At 45.3% G+C, this 16,636-nt stretch overlaps 1 long non-coding RNA gene across 1 annotated transcript in view; it reads right to left on the bottom strand.

Annotated features, from left to right (window-relative positions):
- The window catches only part of LOC138840840 (uncharacterized), a 3,031-nt gene extending 1,337 nt beyond the window's left edge, over positions 1-1,694 (bottom strand). Inside the window, exons 1-2 of the long non-coding RNA XR_011376240.1 lie at positions 1,399-1,694; positions 275-368 (exon numbers count right to left, since the gene is read on the bottom strand). This is a non-coding gene — a long non-coding RNA (uncharacterized lncRNA). The remainder of the gene's footprint in view (positions 1-274; positions 369-1,398) is intronic.
- Between the last annotated feature and the right edge of the window lie 14,942 nt (positions 1,695-16,636).

The following is a 16,636-nucleotide window of genomic DNA, read 5'->3' as shown; positions in this document are numbered from 1 at the left end:
TGAGTATCCTCAAAGAAACAACCCTGCTCAGAGCCCAGTGCCTCTTGTTTTCCCACTAGCCTCTATCCAAGCCTGCCCCACCTTCAGTCAGCCCTTTCTGAATCCCAGATCTGCCATGTAGACTAAAGGTTGAGCCAGCAAAGAGACCCACCCACCTCTGCCTCTGAGAATGGCAGTCACGTGGTCCTAGTGCCCTCTACAGGAAGTCTCAAAGTAACTCAGGTCTCGACTCCTTCCTCATTCCCTGACTGTCCTGTGCCAGTGGCCCACTTACCTCTGTCTATGGTGGCGGAATAAACACCGGGAGTGTCATCTTCTGATTGAGCCAACGAAAGTCCCAGTCCCCAAGGATGTACTGAACAGGCATCCTGCAGTGGACAACAGCCAGGCAGTCAATGGTGAACCCAAGGTTCCAGGACTCTTAATAGAAGTGTGGCTGGGTCAAAGACTCTGTAACTGGTGGTCTATATTGTCAGGAAAGGTCATGGCTCCAATGTCCTGAAACACCTGACCTGGGATCGTCCTACCTCTTCCCTCATCCCAACACCTCCCTGTCCCTTAGACAATTTCTTATTATCTGTCCAGGAAATAAACTTGCTGGGGCCGGGATAATTGAAACCTGGTGACCCCCCCCCCCTGAGCCCTAGGTCCTTCCTGAGGCTGCTTCCCCGTGCAGTTGGTGACCACACAGCTCCTAGATGTCATGAAGTTGCTGAAGGGTCAGTGGCTTAATCCTACATACTGGCTTTAGGCTCTGAAATGTTACCCACAGAGATTGTGAGTGGTTGGCTTTCTTGATCCAGGGACTCCAAACCAAGGCTCGCATGCTCCCTTCTTCCTTCCTTTCCTCTTTTTTTCCCTTCATCCTTCCTTCCTCTCTCTCTGTTTCCTTCCTTTGTCTCACTCCTGGCCTTGAATTCAGAGCCCGGGTGCTGTCCCTTAGCCTTTTTACTCAAGGCGACCAGTCTACAGCTTGAGGTACACATCCATTTCTGGCATTTTCTTTTTGGTTGTTAGTTGGAGATAAGAGTCTTATAGTCTTTCCTGTCTGGGCCTTAAGCCTTGATCCTCCCATCTCAGGCTCCTAAGTAGCTTGGATGACAGGCATGAAGCCCCAGCATCCAGTTCAAACCAAGGTTTCTTCATGTGCTGTGGAACCAGCACCAGAACCTTTCATCATCTATGACCCCCACTCCCTTACCCCCTTGAGCATGGCGCATACTGTAACTCTTTGTTGGATTACTAAATGAGCATCTGTCTATGACAATATTATAGAAAAGTCCCATTCAATTCATGTAAGCATCCTGGGGCAGGGCGGGGGGAGGCAAAGCCTGATGTAGCTCTCCCACAGTTCTCCCTCGTCCCTCTTCCCACCCTCCTGATGCCACCGCACTTAACTGTTTTGGCTCCCAGGATGTGAGCCACGATGTGCTCGCTGGATTCTGGGGCCACTGGGATGCCTATCTGCTCAAAGATCTCTGTCCAGTGGCCAACCAACTCTGTGGCACTCCATGCCCCCTCAGGTGTGAATGAGGTTGCCGTGAGCTGAACCCCTGGCTCAAGTGGCCTCCTTTCCTCTCCGTGGGGCCAGACAGGATGGTCCACTATATCTGGCCCCAAGTTTCATGTTACAGAGAAAGGATTCTCGAGGCATCCCGGATCTCTAAATCTTCCACAGTCCATTGCAGGTGCTGAAAATCATCTCTGCTCACAGCTGGCAGGCTGGGGATGGTGAGGTCACTCTCTGCTCCCCATGACATCCTTGACTGTGGTGGTCACCCTGGAGAGAGCTGTAGAAGAATCAGCAGCTGCCAGAGAAAGGCAGTCAAGGCACGACATTCATAGCAGGAGACCATCTGGCTTGGGAACTCTGTGTGTGCCACTTTGAACTTCACTGTCTGACCGCTGAATTGGTTCATGTAATTTGACCCATGAACCCAAGCATTAGTGGAAATTGCCAGCTTCAAGAAAAAAAAAAAACCTGGAAAAGGTGGCATATCACTTGTCCCAATCAAACTTAAAGGGTTCCAAAGTCAGTGGTCCCCTTTTCCTTCCAGACAGCCTACAGCAGGTTACAGAAACTGGCATTCAGAGAGCTCTAGCTAACTGCCACAGTATGATACCGAACAGGCTCCAGGAGGGGAAACTTGCCTACCACTGTCCAGCTGGAAATGGCCCAGGTGGGACACAGATTGGAGACTGCAGGACTCTAGGGAGGACTACACATGGATGCACTGCCCCAGGAGGGAATCCACGCCACCAGAGGGGGCCCAGAGCTCCCTGCCCAGATGCCCATAGACACCGTCAATGTCCTGGGTAAGGTTCTCCTCTCATCCTTGGTTGTGGTGAACCATCTGCCATGTTACACCGTTCACCACTCCCCAGACTCCTAGCTTCACAGCCCTTGCCCTACTCCCACCCATCTCATTCCTTAATTATGTTTGGCAGGCACATTCCCAACCCTTGAATTAGCTCCAACTATACACATGAGAGCAGAGTGTCTGGCTGGAAGAGTGTGGCTGTGGTCACATTGGCCTCACGAGCCTTCTGGCTGAAGACAGGACAGGTGTCCACTCTGTTCTGTGGTTCACACAGGCCTCCTAGGGAGTCCATGCAGGTCCAGCAGCTACTGTGGCTACAAGAAAGTGGAAGAGGGAGGTGGAAAGAGGTGGAAAGGAACATATACTGAAACCTACCCCAAAGGAGCCATGAAATGGTGAAGGAGAAAACAAAAATTGTGGCTGAGCTCATACTGGGCATTATGAAAAAAGAACAACAAATACACACATACACACAAATAAACTGCTTTTGCTCTTTTTAGACATGATGACTTAAATATACTTTCATTTTTCTCATCTCCTAATCTCCCAACACACACAAACACACACACACACACACACACACACACACACACACACACACACACACACACATCTAAACTGGTCACAAAAGACTCACCATGCTGCACCTGCAATTTGCCAACTGATCACTGATCTGAGCACAGTCAGGCTGTACGAGGAGAAAGATGATCGATATCTCCCTCCCTCCCTCCCTCTCTCTCTCTCTCTCTCTCTCTCTCTCTCTCTCTCTCTCTCTGTCTCTCTCTGTCTCTCTCTGTCTCTCTCTCATACACACACACACACAGAGAAAGAGAGAGAAGAGAGAGAGAGAGAGAGAGAGAGAGAGAGAGAGAGAGAGAGAGAGAGAGAGAGAGAGAGAGAGAGAGAGAGAGAGAGAGAGAGATTCAGAGCAGTGCCTCTCCTGAGTTTTTTAGTTCCTCATCTGGGCAATGTACAAGCTCGAGCATGGCAGTTCCCTTGTCAGAACCAGGGGCTCCCATCCAAGGGGATCACTGCTCTAATAATGCAGAGCTACCCTGCCTCTGGCTTTACCAAGGGCCAGACCCTTCCATTGGGAACAACCAGCCTTGACTCCCCATTCACCAAAACCCTAGGCCCGGACACTAGGTGAAGGAATCCCGAGACAAGTGACTCCTCAGAGCCTGGACAAAAACAAATCAGGCAGTCCTGGTGCCTCCAGAGAGGTGTCTGATTTGGGGTGGGAGCGTTGTTGGGGAATTTGATGGGGTCTTAAAGGCTACATACATGGATGGTTTGCCTACTTCCAGCCTAGATGCTTCTGGGCTAACTGGCGGATTCTTGGGGAGGACTAGGAGACCAGAAGGACCAGGAACACCAGCAGAAGCTCTCAGAGCTGGGAAATGTGATCACCCTGTGAGTACTGTTGACAGCTGGGGGGGCAGGATAGGTGTGTGTGTATCAGAGGGGGTGTGTTTCTCCCAGATAGTCACCCTCTGAACCCCTGTGCCCTCACCTCCCTAGTGGGTTCTTCTGGGACCCTCCTCAGGTGAAAGGGTGACCTAGCACAGAAGACAAGGGCTCACACAGCAAGGGGGGCCTATCCCCTGCATCCAACACCCCCCACCCCCAGCAAAAAGGAAAAGACCCGAGAAGGCAGGTGTGGAGGTGACACCCACCCCCCCTCTCCTGGGGCACATTTGTGGCAGAGCCAGGGTGGACTGTGGGGTGCAGAGGAGGTGCAGGCAGGATGGGAGAGAGTAGGCTGGAGGTGGGGGTCTGGGTCTGCGGGGGAGGGGGGATGAGGGGGTGAGGAGGTTCGCTGGGGGTGGGAGTCACCAGGTGTGGTCCCATGGGCGGCCACTCACACGTGCTGCTGGGAGAAGCTGTAGGCAATGGTTCTGGGTACACCCAGGCCCGGAGTGCAAGGACCAAGGGCAGGGACCAGGTCGGGCCTCATGCCAGGCAGGGACCCACCATCTCTGCTGGGAGATTGCTTAAGGGGCCGCCGATCAGAGCAGGCAGAGCCATATTTTAAACTCGGTGCTGCTGGGAGGGGGCAGGGGCACCTGCACGGGGCTGTGCTTTCTGCTACCCCTGCCTCAGCTGCCATCACCACCACCACCACCTCTGCCTCAGCTGCCTGCTTCTGCTGCCTCCACCACAGAAGCCACCACCGTGCTTCCCATGCCAGGACCTCAGATTCAGGGCAGACATGGCCACCATGCCCTGTGGGGCTGCCCACAGTGATGTGCCTGCCTCGCTGGCTCCAGGTGCTCTGTGTGTCCAGGACTGCACTTTGATTGCAGCAGCTGCCAGCCACTGGAACGGCTTCCCCTTGTGCTTGTGCTTGCTCTTCTCTCTGCTCTTTCTCTCTCTGCCCCCACTCCACTCCTGGGCCACCACACAGGCGTGCCTGCTCCCCCCCATCGCTGCCACCACAGTGCACCCCAGGGGCCCACCCCCTCCTCTACTTGGCCATGCCCACTCCTCCCTTAGGCCATGCCTCCTACCCTTAGCTGCAATCACAGCCCTGACTGGGCTCTAAGGCTACCAGGCCATGGCAATTGCATCATCACCTCAGCTCAGCACGCTCCCCCAACCCCAGTACCTTTCCCAGGGATTGAATCTCCCCTGAGCTCCACTCCTGGAGGAGACTCTCCTCCATCCTCCTTCACTCCACACACTAAGAACGTGCATGGTGACCCTTGTGTGTGTGTGTGTGTGTGTGTGTGTGTGTGTGTGTGTGTGTGTGTGTGTGTGTGTGTGTGTGTGTGTGTGTGTGTGTGTGTGTGTGTGTGTGATTGTTGGGGATAACTTCCTCTCAAGGACTCAGAACATAGCACTCTTTGGGATGACACACAGCACACTTCCAAAAACAGCACAAAGCACCCTGTGTAAAGGACTCAGCACACAGTTCCCTTTGAAGGACTCAGCATATAGTACCCTGTGTAGAGTACTCAGCATACAGCACCCTTTGAAAGAGGGAGTCCATAGCTTGCAGTGTAAAGGACTCAGCACATTGCATGCTTTGAAAAACTCAGCACATAGCACAGTTTCACAGGGGCTCATTAGACAGCACCCTCTGTGTTAAGACTCCACACATAGTCCTTTGAAAGGCTAAGTACAAAGCACCCTTTGTAAATCACTCATTGCATAGCACCCTTCAAAGAACTCAGCACATAGAAGAATTTTGAAGGTTTCAGCACATACCGCACTATGGCAGGACTCAGCACATACCACACTGTGGAAGCACTCAGCACACAGCACCATTTGAAGGACAATACTGAGCACCCTGTGTAAAGGACTCAGCACACAGCACTCAAAAAACTCACCTCATCCCTCTCTTCTCAAGAGCTCAGCACATAGCAGGACCCTTTCAGATGAATTAGCACACCACACCTTTTGAAGGACTCAGCATACAGTACATTGTGTAATGGACTCAGCACACAGCACCCTTTGAAAAACTCAGCACTGCCCACTCTTCTCAGGGGCTCAGCACAAAGCACCCTATGCGATGTCTCAGCAAACAGCACCTTTTGGAGGACTCAGAACAAAACCCCCATGTGGGAAAGACCCAGAAAATAGCACCCTTTGAAGGACTCAGTACATAGCTGTATGTCACAGGTTCAGCTTTCATTAGAATTAAGGTGCTTTCTTCAGTATCCCCATTCTTCAGAAACACTTCACAAATCCTACTAGTTCACATTTAGCCAACCTGTGTTTTATGGGGGAGGGTCAGCTGGGGGTCTTGAACTCAAAGTTTGGCGGCCCTGTCCCTGAGCTCTTTGGTTCAATGCTAGAGCTCTACCACTTGGAGGCACAGCTCCAATTTTGGTTTTTTGGGTTGTTCTTTGACAGGACTTATGGTTATAAGGAAGGCCAAGTTAGGGTGTCTGTGGGCAAAAGCTCTTAGCTCAGCCTGGAGCTGACCTCTCTCTTTCTTGTGCCCTTGGGAAGCTAGGCATCCTGGAGCTCTCTTGGCCTAGGGTGGAACAGACTTGCTCTGGCATCAGCACTCAGGGTGAACAAAAGTCAGCTTGGCCCTGGTCACTTCTTAAAATTGAACTTTAGAGGACAATAGCATGGGGCTGCATGTCCCGCATCTGACCACCAGGGGGCAGGAGTGTCCCGCCATAGGGATTCTACCTGTGAGTTGTGTTACTCTTGCTTCCCTGGGGTCTCCATCATGCTTCCAAGTCACCCTGGACAGGAAAATCCTTGAGACTCTTACCTACAATTAACAATCGAAAAGCAAGTGGGGCTGTGGCTCAAGTGGCAGAGCAGTAGCCTTGAGCAAGAAAACTCAGAGATAGAGCCTAGGCCCTGAGTTTATACACACACACACACACACACACACACACACACACACACACACACACACCACATGCATGGAAAATCAGAGATTTCTACATCGCAATCTTTGGGTATTCTCTACTTTTCCCCCACTAAGCCTGGTGGCTGCTGGCCTAGGTGTATGATGCATACACCGCTACCTGGCATCTTTAATTTTGGGAACAGAATGGGTAGAAGGTTATCCTTCTCCGATCCCAGCTCCTTGATTGGGTCATGTTCTATCCAGGCCCTTTGGGGCTCCTTTACAAAATTGCCAAGATGCCTTCAAAAGTCATCACATACTGGGCACTGGTGGCTCATGCCTGGCATCCTAGCTACGCAGGAAGCTGAGATTTGGAGGATCACAGTGCCAAGATAGCCTGGGCAGAAAGTGTGTGACACTCTTATCCTCGATGAACTGTCAGAAAACAAAAGTGGTCCTGTGGCTCAAATGGTAGAGTGCCAGCCTTGAGAATAAGAGCTCAAGGACAGTGTTCATGGCCAACAACAAGGAGAGGCTTTGCATGTTGGCTTTGGGATTGGCATTGGCCAAATATAATTGGAATTTTCAAGTGCTCCACGACAAAGCAGTGCCTCCTTTAGTCCTGTGCTGGTCCATCTTGTCTCACCCCCTGGTCTTGTCCATGTTTTGGGTCAGCATGGCTCTGGATGGAAGGGAGGGCTCCAAGGAGGAAGATCCCAGAGCAATCACAGCATCTCCTTCTGCCATGCTCACCCTGCTGCTTCTGCTCTTTGCCACAGACCTTCTTCCTGGAATCCATCCATGAGGTCATCACCTCAACATAGAGGTGAGTGGTGGGTTTGGCCTAACTCAGGGCAGTCAGAGGTGGAAGTAGGTCTGGGATTAGGAGCTTCCACCCTGGGTGTGGGCTGAGCCCAGGGTTGACCTTTATTTCATCCTGAGCCTTGCAGTGGTGGGAAGACAGTGTAGACTCCACATTGAGTCAGGTAAATTGGAATCTGGGGGAGGATGTGGGGCTCAGGGGGCCACTATTAATAGTCCTCTCTTGGTACTCCCCTCTCCCTCCCTCATCCCTCAATGGTAGAATAGAAAATTCAAGTAAGGGTTTGGGAATAAGGGGCGGAGAAGTATTTTGGTGTGAACCAGAAGTGCTTCATATTAATCCTAGCCCCTACTTCTTATTTTTCTGAGGAATGGCCATATGGGTTAGGGAGGGATGAATCATCCTAGCTGAGAATGTGGCTCAGTGATAGAGTGGTCACCTAGCATGACTGAAGCCCTCGGCTTGATTCCACACAGAAAAAGTTGGAAGGGGAAGTGGGGCTCAACTGGTTGAGCACCAGCCTTGATCAAAAAGAGCTCAGGGACAGTGGCCAGGCCCTTAGTTCAAGCCCCAGGACTGGAAGAAAAAAAATCTTTGTTGGAGGCTTTTTTCCCCTTTGAAAACAATTTATTCTTTGTGATAAGCATAACATGGGTCCCTTCCCTCACCACCAATGGGCCATTAGATGTCCCTTGAACTTGGGCCACCTCCAGGCAGCCTCTACCCTACCTGACTCCCAGTTTAACCTTCCCATCACCCAGCAGATGGAGGCCTGAGAGAAGGCCACCTGACCACCTAATTCCGGTGGCTTCTAAGGCTTTTGAGAGTCAGTAAGTCATATGGAGAGTCATTATCTGCATCAGTCTACAGAAGAAAGAGAGGGAGTGCTCCTCACCTGAGCTGTGGGCAGATCTGTATCTGGGGCATCTGCAGCAAGATATGCTCCTTGGGGGAATCCTCTATGGTGACAAGAACCCTGACGTATCCTCTGGCAGTTTCCACGCTGTCTTCAAGTTGCAATTCTTCAAAACCTTTCTGCTCCTCCCTTATTTCACCCACCACAGGCCCTGATGCATCTGAAGCAGCTTTGGTGGTGGGGCTCAGCCTGTGTTGCATCTGGAGCCTGCTGTCCATGCCTTCCTCTGTGAGGATCAACAGCAGCTCCTGTAGCACTCTCATCTTCTCCATCTTCTCCTGGAACATCCAGCACACACACTCGGCTTTCTCCCAAAACAGCTCATTCAGGACCAACATCTGCTATTTACACACCACGAGGGACTCCTCAATTGTTTGGATGTGTGCTGACAGCTGGCTGCATTGATGGTGGAGCTCACCTGCTGGATTCTGGAAGTCCACCTCATCAGGCAGGTTGTGGATGAATCAGATTTTCTTCTTGGACCCCCATGTGTCCCGCTTCCCATCCCCATGATTGCTGTGGTGGCAGCTCATGGGGCAGGTGGCTGTAGCTCCAGCTCAGTCTGGCACTGAGCTGCCAGTAGGGCCAGGTGCCTGCAGCTGGCCCACCGCTCCTGTAGTATGATATCCCCCCTGTTGATCTCAGCCTCAGTGTGTTAACAGAGCCTCATCCATCTACCAGGCAACATGGAATGTGGGCATAGCCACAATTCTTGTATCCCATTGGTCAGAAAGAATCATGAAATAATGGGGGTGTGGCCAGAATCCTGTGATGCAGGCAGAATGGGCAGAGTTAAGATGATAGTGGCTCCCCCAGCCCCTTTCCTAGGGAACTCTGTTCAATTCAGTTGGGCCAAGAGGGTGACCTGCTTGAGCCGGATGGCTGTACAGATTGTTGTGTATGTCCATTTGTTGCTAGTTTTGGACCTTGAACTCAGGATCTGGCACAGTCCCTGAGATGCTTTTGCTCAAGGATAGCCCTCTACCACTGGAGCCACACGGCTCTACTTCTGGCTTTGTTGGCATTGAAGTTGGACAGGGGTCTCAAGGACTTTCTGGTGTAGAGTGACCATGATCCTCCTATCACAGCCTTGTAAGTATCAAGGAGGAGCCACTGGTGCCTGCCTCATCATTGGTTTTGCTGATGTTCTTGGACACACCCTTGAGTTCCCTATCCTCAGGTTTAAGTGGTGGGAGCTGGAGCCCACATTTGGAATCCTGTTCCTGCCACTTCCAAATGCAGGAGATCCTAAGAAACTCATTCCTATCCATATAAATACCAATGGAATGTGATGTATGTTTTGATTGAATGGGCAGTTCTTGCATGATTCTAGGATAAAATTATACACGATTGTATTCTAGCATACTGATCAATTTTAATTAATACTTTATGAAGCATTTAAACAATCACATTCATTAAATGGAGGCAGAATGAAATACCGAAGAATTGGGCATCACATAGTATAGAGATGCCATTTTTTCTGCCCGGACTTTCTTTACTTAATTGCTATATAACATTTTCTGAATGTACTTTGGCATATGCAAGTAGGATATATTATACTTGATCTGGAAATCAATTATTCAAACTTTTTTTTTTATCAAAAATGCTTATAGCACAATAAAGAGGTAAATCCAAATTATGTATATTTGAAGACAATGCTTGGTTAGTCCTCTTCTCACATTACCCATTCCCTTCTTGAGAATAATACACATTGTAAGGAAATGCTTAGAATGTTTTGGAGAAATAGGTTGACTTTAAACAAGAGTTACTCTATGTTGCATTTTGTTTACTTTATATCTAGAAAAGCTAAATTCTTACCTTGTCATTTTCCTTAGGCTTTATATTCAGGTTTAATCTCTGATGGGCAACAGATAAAGATATAAACATTTTTTAACAGTTGTTAAATTTAGGCTGAGGAATCTAGGTACAATTATGCTCATGCAGATAGGCCTCATCAGTCATGAGACCATGATACCAAAATGTTAACCAATGCTTATTGGTGTCATGCTTATGACATTTTGTGTATTATAAACAGTGGTGATTACTATTTATTTTGTAATCAACATCATTTCATGGGTTAGGAATTGATGTGAGACATTATACTCAGAACTATATTGAAGGAGGAATCCAAAATTAGTTACCAAGATATACACTTAACGCAATGTTTTTAAAATGCAAGCAAAAGAAATAATTTATGAAAAAGTCAACATTTACAATAAGTACAGAATCAGTATGATTGATATTTTCTTTTATCCCAGTTGCAATACTGCTTGCATGATGACTTTTCTGGTTATATGTTTAGTTAGGTCTTGATATTTAGTTGAAGTTCTGTTTTTTCATATATTCATTTGTCAGATCAAAGAGAAAATTAATTCCATGCCAGAGCCAACATCCATAATAATGTTACAGTTGTATCCTGCTACTTTGCCAAAGTTTCAAATGAGCATGAATATCTTGGGTCTTTTTTGGATCTAACTAAATATGTATGCAATTTTGTCAGTAGTAGAAAGATTTTTTGACCACCCTTTATTAAACTATTATTTTCCAGAAACAACTACTCTCTTTTCATGAGAGTAGTTGTTTTCAGGTCGTGGGGCCTGAACTCTGAGCCTGAGCACTGTCTCTCAGCTCTTCAGGTCAAGGCTAGTGCTCTACCACTTGGGCCACAGCACCACTTCCGGCTTCTTTATTTTTGCTTATGTGGTGCTGAGGAATCGAAACCAGGGCCTCATGCATGCAAGGCAAGCACTCTACCACTGAGCCACCATACCAGCCCTTTTCATGAGATTTTTAATGTCATTTATTTCCTTTAAATAACCCACATTCTGTCTGCTGCAAAGTGTAATTTGGAGTAGTTTAAAATTATGTACACTCAGGTACACTGCTCAGATTCTACTATTTGCCTATTTTGTTCTTGTTAAATCAGTAGGATGTAGGTTTCAATATGGATACTATTAGACTTATTCATTGCATTTCTGAATTTTTTAAGATGTCATGATTTTTGTTATTTTATTCTCTTAAATATATTCAGATCTCACTCCACTTACAGTCAGATTTCTTTTAAACAGTTTGATCCATTCAAGGGATTTGCTATATTAGGTTCATCTAGATGAATTTAATTACAAATGAACACAACTGTATTTCTGAGACACAGTTATCTTTATGGTTCTAGTCAAGGGTAACATGTATTTGAGGTTTTTGTGCTTAAAAATAACTGGGCACAACATGTTTTTGTTCCTGAGGGCATTCTAATTTGTTGGTTGTTTTTCCAGCTGTGGTGACTTCAACATATGTGTGCATTTTATTTCAATTGTTTTGTGTCTATATTTTGTTTCATATAACAGAAAGTACCAAAAAAATAAGTGATTTAGAACTTTTTGAAATAGAGTTTCTAAGGGAGACACTTGAAGTTTTGTGACATCTGGGACCGGATAGGTCTTGTTAGTGGAGGGGGTAGTAGAATAACAGAGACATTGACATGATTAGAATTCTTCCTCTTATTGCCTCACTATTTCATGTAGTAATACTTCAAAGTCTTTAGTGGAAAGAAAATAATTTTGTTTGTATGAACTCAGAATTTTTGCTTTAATTGGGACACACTACACATTTATAATTGATTTTAACTCTAAAACCTTCTTTCCTTCTTTTAAAATTACAGATGTGAATTTATAATGGTAAAATAGCATCTACTTATTTATATTAAATAATCCAACCTATTTTCGCTTCACACTATATGTAATATAGACTGTAATAATCATGAGTAATATAGTATGTAATAACTGACTTTGGGGTAAGTCAATTACAGTGGATTTTGTGAGATACTGAGTAATAGTAAAAATTATATTTGATTCTATTAAAAAGTTCACAGTTACATCTAAAAATAACTCATAGTTATAAACTAATGCTAAAAAGTAAGATTGCTTATTGGAAAAACCAGAAGTTTCAATAAGCTTGCTTTTTAAATATTGACTTGGATCTGGGCTTTGGTTGCTCATGCCTATAATCCTAATTACTCAGGAGTCTGAGATTGAGATAGTGGTTCAAAGCCAGCCTCAGCAGAAAAGTCTGTGAGACTCTTATCTCCAATATCCCACTTGAAAACTAGAAATGGCACTGTGGGTCAAATGGTACAGTGGTATAGATGAGCTGAAGAACTCATTGAAATCTGCAACCAGGCCCATAGTTCAAGCCCCACGACCACCAAAAAAAATTGACATGGATTTTACTTTATTATTTCATGATTTTTTTATTGTGAAAATACATATAGAGGGGTTAAAATTACATGAGCAAAGTAATGATTACATTTCTTATCAAACATTGTTTCCCCCTCCTTTGTTTCCCCTTACCATTCCTTCCCATCTTCCCCGCAAAGCAACCCAGGCACCAAAGTTCTAAAGTTCATTTTCCGACATAACTTGTTGTATATCTGATTGTTGCATGGGACCACCTGTATCCCTATTTAAACAACTTGTTTTTCCCTTCCCCTCCACAAATTATAACAACATCAAATACAGTGAAAACAAGGGTTATGTCATGGGGGAGGGACATACAAAGCAACAAAGAAATCATCTTATAAATATCATTAAAAAAACACTACCAAGAGAAAAAACATTTGAGTCCTTATCTTTGGTTCATTTCGCCCAACATAAACTTATCTGATCATTTCTGCTTGTCCATTGTAGCATCCTCCTTTGTTTCCCCTTCCCATCCCACCCTTCCCACGCCCCCCCAACCAGCGCTCCCACCCCACCAAAGTTGTAAAGTTCGTTTTCGACATAACGATTTATTCATCTCATTGTTGCAATAGGTCCACCTGAATACCTATTTAAACGATTTGTTTTTCCCTTCCCCTCCACAAATTATAACAACATCAAATACAGTGAAAGCAGAGGTTATACCATGGGGAGGGACATACAAAGCAACAAAGAAATAATCTTATAAATGTGTTAGAAACAATCACATGAAAGAAAAAAAAAACATTTGAATACATATCTTAGGGTTCATTTCCCTAACATCAACTTATCTGACCTTTTCTGCTTGACTCAGACATATACTAGTTATTGCAAATAAGGGAAATCATGGGACCTAAGTTTCATTGGGCCTGGCTTACTTCACTTAATATAATTTTTTCCAAGACTTTCCATTCCCTAACAAATGGGGAAATGTCATTCTTTCTGATGGAGGCATAGAATTCCATTGTGTATATATACCACATTTTCTTCATCCATTCATCTACTGAGGGGCATCTGGGTTGGTTCCATATCTTAGCTAGGGTAAATAAGGCTGCAATAAACATAGTCATGCTGGTAGCTTTAGTGTGGTCTTGTTTGTGAACATTTGGGAAAATGCCCAAAAGTGGGATTCCTGCATCATAAGGGAGCTCTATGTGGAGTCTTTTGAGGAACCTCTTTACTACTTTCCAAAGTGGTTGAACAAGTTTACACTCCCACCAACAATGCAGTAAGGTTCCCTTCTGTCCACATCTGCTCCAGCATCTGTTGTTATTAAAGTTCTTGATTATAGCCATTCTAACTGGGGTGAGGTGGTATCTCAATGTGGTTTTGATTTGCATTACTTTTATGGCTAGAGAAGTTGAGCATATCTTCATGTGTCTAATGGCAATCCTTCTTTCCTCTTCAGAGAAATTTCTCTGTAAGTCTTTAGCCCACTTATTTATTGGGCATTTGTTTCTTTGAAAATTTGTTGTTGGGGAATTTAATTTTTTGAGTTCCAGTTATATTTTTGATATGAGACCCTTGTCTGTTGTATGGCTAGTGAAGATCTCCCAATCCGTGGGCTTTCTATTGATCTTGCTAGCTATGCCCTTTGCCATGCAGAAGCTCTGCAATTTCATGCAATCCCATTTGTCCAACCTTTCTTTTATGTGTTGTGTTTCTGGGTCTCTATTAAGAAAATTTCGGTCTGTGCCAAGAGACCTAGGGTTTCTCCTATTCCATCCTGTAAAGTTTTTAGAATGTCTGTTTGACTACGAGGACTTTGATCCATCTGGAGCAGGGTGATATATAAGGATCTAGCTTTAGTTTTCTACAAGTAGTTAACCAATTTAGCCAGCACCATTTCCTGAAGAGCCTGTCATCAAGTTTGTAATATAACAACGACATATACAATTTCAATTTCTTCTATGTCACTATGAGGATACTGTAATAACCAGTGGAGCCAGAATTATCTGTGGGAGCCATTAATCTTTGTAAATTCTTGGTCTGGCCCACCGGAGAGTGTGAGGAATGCCATCAAAGGTGAAGGTGTCAAGCCTCACTTGGTGAGCTGTCAAGAAGTGATTGAACATTGGGCAGTTTGGGAAGTGATGGTTGAAAACAGGCAGAAGACCCGTTGGAGTGAGGAGAGGTACAACCTATATATAAGTTGCATTTTCAGAGCATTGGAAGGGGATATAAAAATGAGAGCTACCTGGATGGAAGAAAGTGGTAAGACAGCAGGAAGGGAAAAACCTGAGAAGAGGGAAGCAGAAAAGTGGTCATTAGGGAAGAGTAGTGTAGGCCTGTGGAGACTGGAGAGGCCTGAAGAGAAGAAGGAAATGGTGGAAGGGAAAAAGAGAAAGACCAGAAAGGAATGACAGGTCTGTAGTGAAGGAGGGAGTAATGGAAAAGTTAAAAGCCTTGCCCATTGAGGTTTGGAGCTTTGGAGATCATAATTTTTTGGCTGGTGGTTTGCAGACCAATTAAGATAGGGCGGGGCTGCCATTGGAGGTCTGAGGTTTGGTGGTCAAGGCTGATCTTGGACCTGGTTATCCAGTCCAGGATAAGGTAATCACAGTCTCCTTTCTAGTGTAAATTGGATTATTATATTAAATGTAACTCAATGGTTTGTCTCCTTGCCTTAGAGGTAATAAGTATGCGAGTTCACAGAAAAGAACTTGAAGTCTCAAAGGCCGTGAATTTTTTAAGATGTGATGTGGCCATAATAGGTTTGTAAAAGCACAATGGGACAGTGAAATAACAATGCCAATACCACAATATCATCTCAAAATAATGCTTTGATACCCCAATTAGTTGTTGATACCATTCTCGTGATGAGGTCACAATAAGTTTGTGATGTCACAATAGGTTCATGATGTCAGAGTGGCATGGGATATCTCAAATGTCATTAATTGATAATGAATATATGAGTTCAAAAAGGGACTGTAATGTCTCCAAAGGCATGTTTTGTCACAAATGTGATGCCGTTCTAACAGCTTTGTGATGTCACAATGTGACACAATGGTCATGACATCTGGCAGTATGATGTCATAAGGGATTTCTGATATCACATGTCATACCAGAAATATGAGATTGAAAACAGATTATGAGCTCACAAAGGCCCTACTATATGACAATGGCAGCATGTCACAAAACTTACAAGGACAGGACTGGTTGTGAAGGCACAGCAGGTTAATAATATCACAATGGCAATGTGATGTCACAAAGGATTGTGATATCACATTGGTTATATGGTCAAATGGGTTTCTGAAACAGAGTGAATTCACAGAATAGGCCTTCACACTGTTAAGTCATAACAATGTCACTGTGATTTATAATGCTATGATGCCATTGTTTTTTAGTGATGTCACAATGAGCTGATGGTGTCATAATGACAATTTGATGTCACTGCTGATTTATGATGTTACAGTGGTTATGAGGTCACATTATGTTTCTGATATCAACACACATGTCAAATTTGAAATAGAATGAAAAAGCCGGGCGCCGGTGCCTATAAACCTAGCTACTCAGCAGGCTGAGATCTGAGGATCGCAGTTCAAAGCCAGCTCAGGCAGGAAAGTCTATGAGACTGTTATCTCCAATGAAAACCACTAGAAAACCAGAAGTGGCTCTGTGGCTCAAGCGATGGCGTGCTCACCTTGAACTGAAGAACAGGGACAGCACCCAAGCCCAGAGTTCAAGCCCCAGGACCGAAAAAAAAGATTAAAAACAGGCATTCATAATCTTATTATAACATCACAATGGTAGTGTGATCTCATAATGCTATCTTGTCATTGTAGATTTGTGATGTCAAAAGTAGTTGATGATGCGATAATGACAATATTATGTCACAAAGGGTTTGTGATGTTACAATGGCATGTTTGATATCAATTGTCAGTTCACAATGAGGTTATAGTTACACAAAGGGACTGTGATATCACAAAGGCCATGTGTTTTTTCAAAGATGCTAAGAGGTCCTAATAGGTTTGGGATGTCACAATGTGATAGTGATTGTCAAATGGCAATGAAAGCTCACAATGGGTT

Source organism: Dipodomys merriami, unplaced genomic scaffold, assembly GCF_024711535.1.
Source record: "Dipodomys merriami isolate MVZ:Mamm:240054 unplaced genomic scaffold, mDipMer1.0.p SCAF_302, whole genome shotgun sequence".
In the NCBI taxonomy this organism is placed as follows: domain Eukaryota; kingdom Metazoa; phylum Chordata; class Mammalia; order Rodentia; family Heteromyidae; genus Dipodomys; species Dipodomys merriami.
The sequence above is the reverse complement of the archived record's forward strand: the minus strand, read 5'-3'. Positions and strand labels throughout refer to the sequence as shown.